We start from the raw sequence: 5,043 nt of genomic DNA, 5'->3' as shown, positions 1-5,043 counted from the left end.
GTCCACAGATAGCCAGTGATCTGGGAAATGTGTCCCTTTCTATCCTTGTCAGAAAGTAGGACCACAGCAGTTTCTAACCATATGGAGAAGAAAAAAAAGTCCACATTTGGCACCAGACTCTGCCCCTTGTTTGATAACATTGTCTAAAGGAAACCAAGTGCTTTCATTCTACATAGTATCCGTATTATTTCACTCTATCCATCAGGCCACATTTGTCTGCCTGGGTGAGCTGGTGGCAAGCACCCTGCACTGTAAAATGGATGTGCACCAGTTTGGAGAGGCTCCCATGAAAGCATGGGGTGCTGTACCCCAGGACAGAGCACAAAATTGTATTCAATGGCTAGTTTATGCTGCCATGCCCCAGTAGGCAGGGCACATAGGTCTGGGAACCATGTAGTCTGTCTTATCTATACACTCAGGGACTCACTTGAGGATTTGTGTTTTCTAACCCTAAAGCTGCCCCGTGTGCTTAGACATCTTTAGTCTCAGAACGGAGTGCACCAGTTGGGTGCCAGTTTCCCTGACATGCAGTGCATTCAGCAGGGACCTAGGGCAGAGGAGAGAGACTGAGAAGGACAAGAGACATGAAGAATGAGAGCAAGACAGTTGTCTGATCAAGCTCTGAAATACTTTACTTCAGGGATGACAATATAAGCACAAGCAGGAGAAAGCTACAAGGGAGGGGGAAGAGCCCGGGGGCTTTCCGAAGACCAGGTGGCAATCTTCAGTTTCTGGAACTAGTGGTCACAGTGTGCTCTACACCCACAAATATTCTTACTGTTAGACTACACATGTTCTCTCAGGGCTGTATGTGTAAGCTAGTAATTTTCCACAAGGCCATGGTTAAGGCCATGGCTCTCAGCACCCCATTTAGCTTTAGACTAAAGCTGCTACCTGGTCACTGGGTTCTTGTCTCAAAATACCAGCAGTTAAGAAGTTGTTACAGTAGCAGAAGAGACAAGGGAAGCCAGCTCTTCAAGAAGTGGGAGAAAAGTCTGTGTCCGACTAAGTGACCTGTCACTGATACTTCCCTAATTCTGAACAAGTAAATAAACGCAGGAGTCAATGCTTAAGAATAGCATGGTGGCCATAGGTCCCAGGACAACGCTTTTTAAAATAGATAAGAATCTGTGTCATAGCAGGGAAGCCATCTTGAAGAGAAGAATATGAGGTAGAGGGTAGATTTGAGGTGGTGAGCCTCCTGGAAGCCCCTAGGCCAGTTACAGACTTGAGATATAGATCCACCAACCTCTAACATATTTGTCTAGAGACAGAAGTAATGAGAATCTAGAAGAGGTATCCTTTTACTTACTTTTTTTTATGTATGTGAAAGGGTATGTGTGCATGTTTGTGTATGAATGTATGTGTGTATATGAGTGTGAGTATGTGTGTATATGAGTGTTTATGTGTGGTGTGTATATGTATGTCAATATGTGTGTATAAGTAGGTGTATATGAATGTGAGTGTGTATGAGTGTGTGTGGATTTTTTTATAAGTATGTGAGGATGTGTGAGAATGTTCGTATGAGTGTGTGTATGAGTGTGTGTGAATGTATATGAGTGCTTGTGTGTATAAGTATGTATGAGTGTATTGTGAATGTATGTGTGTGAGTCCATGTGTGTAGGAGTCTGTGTATATGAGTATATGTAAATTGCTGGGTCCAATGTGGCCTTGGTAGGGACAAAATGACATGGTTCCTGCCCCTGGGACAGAGCCAGCAGATATGGTCCTCCACAAGTGTTGGTGGGTGCTGTGACATAAGGTTTGTTCCTATAATGATATAGATATTTTATGTCCCTCCTTCAGGGAATGGTCCTCCCTGGGAATGTCTTTTCTGTTAACATTAAAGACTCCATGATAATCAGAGTCTGGGAGGCAAAGGTGTGGCTAATGTCTCAGCAAAATGGTAAATGCTGGGACCTTCAGGACAAAACTTAAGGCCGTGGAAAAGAACTCTGAAAACGTGGGTTCAAAAATATATAATTTCTCAAAAATGAAAGGATGCAATATAAATTTTACAAGGGGATTCATAAGTCTAAAGAAACAAAAGCCCCTGAGCTATGAGCCAACTCATGGGAAAGATACTAAGGAAGGAGATACAGAGACTTAGGGAGTGATGATCACAGGAGATCCCACCCAGCTAAGTTTTTTGTTTATACCTCCAAAGGCAGACAAATTCCTGAGTTCAAGGTCAGTTTGGGACAGGGCCAGATTGGGCCCAGGTGTGGCAGAAATTATAATTTCAGAAAGAGCTTCCACCCAGCTAGCTTAGCATCTATGCTTAACAAAGTCAGGCAGATCTCTGAATTCTTTTGCAATATTAAAATAAATTTTGTGCTTGCTGTCTCCAAGAGTTAAGGGATTAGGGTCATAGGATGCTGACTCATAGGATAATCGAAAGCAAACCTGGAGTAAATGACTGGATTGATATGTAAAATAAAAGACTGGGTTTATAATCTACAAGAGTAGAGCTATCCAGAGAATTTATTTTCTTTTAGAATAGCAAGAGACAACTGCTTGGAGAACTGTCTCCAGCAGAGAAAGCTGTCTAGAGGGAAAGCTGTCTGGAGATCTCCAGAGAAAGCAGAACAGAAAGAAAGCTGATTGGAAAGCTGCCTTGAGCAGAACATAGGCCACCAGCTTGGACCCACAATTTGACTTTGGGTTGTTTGTTTTCACTGTTCCCAGACATCCCTTTTCTCAGAAGCCCTCTCCAAGCTGAGGCTGGTTCTTGGCAGTAAGTGTGTGTGTGTGTGTGTGTGTGTGTGTGTGTGTAAGTGTATAATGCTGAGTGTGCATGGGCTAGTCAGTTGGTTTAGAGGACAAGAATACTCAGACTCTTACAGAGAACCAAGATTTAACTTCCAGAATCCATATAGTGGCTCAAGACTATCTGTAGTCCTAGGGGATTCAATGCCTTCCTCTGACCTCCATGGGCACTAGATGTGCACGTGGTACACATACATACATTCATGTCAAACACCCCTACATATTATACTATAATAATATAAATAAATAAAAATAATAAAAATAAACAAGTGAGTACTTATGTGGAGGCCAGAGGTCAACAGAGGGCATCGTTCCCCAAGAGCTGGCTACCTTGCTTGTTAGGATAAAAGTCTCTCCCTGGAACATGGGGTTCACTGATTAAGCTAGATTGGCTAATCTTTAAGCCCCCAAAACCAGTAGGTCTCCACATCCCCAGCACTGGGATTACAAGCATCTGTCTTACCCCTGTGCCTTGTGTCTAGACACAGTGGAATCAAACTCAGGTCTCCATGCTTGTGTGGCAAGTACTTTTCTAACTGAGCCATCTCCCAAGTTCCTTGGAAGAGGTTTTCTAAGAGATGCAAACATAAACTATAAATAGTGTAGGAAGTGAGTTGTAGTAGACCCTGCAATGTGCCACTGTAATGGTTAGTATTGTCACCTTGACAAGCCCTAGAATCACCTAGAAGATGGTCCTTCCAGCATGCCTGTGGGGACGAAGGACCATTCCTTGAGCTTGGGCCCTAGACTGTATGAATTGGAGAAAGCTAGCTGAGCACCAGCATTTATCACTTCCTGGACTTGAGTGTGGGTGCTCTGTGAGCAGGTGCTTCAAATTCCTACTATTTTGATGTCCCTGCTATAATGAACTTTGAACTGTGAGATCAACTCTTTCTCCCTTAAGTTGCTTCTGCTGGGGCATTTTACCATAGCAACAGGAAAAGAAACAAAGACAGTTGCTAGCAGCTCTCCCTTGAGGTTGGAACGCTTGATTTCTATACCTTCTAGGAGTGTTTATTGCTGTCTTCTTACAGCAGAATCTCTCTTGAAGAATGCCTCTGACCCAACAGAAACTTCCTTGTTCATGGCCATGTCTCCATACTCAGGAGACTCACATTTTCCAGTATCAGCAAAGGGCATAATAGACTCTTTGCCTCAAAGATCTCAGGGAGCATCCCAGCTCCGTCCTCAGCTAACTACAGGAATCCCTGAGGCCTCCACTACCTTGATGGGTGGTGACACCACGTGGCTCAGCGGGTAAGAGTGATACTACACCCGCATGAGGACCTGAGTTCAGATCAACTAGATCTGCTTACTGTTGGCTGTGGCCTCAGTCACCTGTGACATGGCCATGGACAATAAACTCAGGACTTTGTACATTTAACTCCATGATGAGTATTTCAGAACCACACCCATTTTTACTTAAGCATGCTCTAAGACAGTTGTCCTCATCATTAGCCTGAAATGGCTCTCTGCCAGCTCGTTGGTGACTACATTGCCACATGCAACACAATACTCATTTTTCATTCTCTTCTTTGTCTACCATATCTGTAGATACAGGTGAAAATTCCTGGTGAAACGTCTTATATTCTTGGCTGTTAGGATGCCATGCCATCTTCCTTTCTAGTTTTCACGTCCAGCTATACCCATTCATTTCCTTTTCCTAGCTTGTCCTCATTTCTCTGACATCTAAATGTAAATTTCCCCCAGTGACACTCATAACCTAGCCTGCTGTCTATCCATATAGTACTTTTTTTTTATATTGTCCCACCACAGATCCATGTCACACTTCAAATATCCTGACTTCAAATGCTATTCATATGATGGTGGCTTTCGACACTATCTTCAGCCTCTCTTCATTTAGCCAAAAGTGACACTTAAACATCACTTGCTTAGGGAGGGAAGAGACAAGATGAAATAGCATTCAGACTAACCTAACATACTACTGTTTTCAACCAGACCAACCCCTTTCTCTTCTCAATTCATGGCCATTCACTCAAACTGAAACTCCTGACTCTTACATTTCTCAGACTAGAACATGAATGCTTTCTCTGTGGCCTCTGCCTGTCTGGCCACTAGTACATGCCACACAACTAGAAGTACACAGTGTACAACAGGCACCCAATAAATGTCTTTAAGCAAATCCTGCTGGTGTCCTCCCCAAAATGTTTTTTTCTTCTGTTCTCCAATGCAGTGCGTTTACAGACACAGATAAATGCTACCTTCTCCCTGCTGTTCCCTGGGTTCCTCAGACTTCCCTCCCTGTCAGAGTCA

The sequence above is a fragment of the Mastomys coucha genome, unplaced genomic scaffold (genome assembly GCF_008632895.1).
Source record: "Mastomys coucha isolate ucsf_1 unplaced genomic scaffold, UCSF_Mcou_1 pScaffold23, whole genome shotgun sequence".
Classification (NCBI taxonomy): domain Eukaryota; kingdom Metazoa; phylum Chordata; class Mammalia; order Rodentia; family Muridae; genus Mastomys; species Mastomys coucha.
This window is presented reverse-complemented; position numbering follows the sequence as displayed.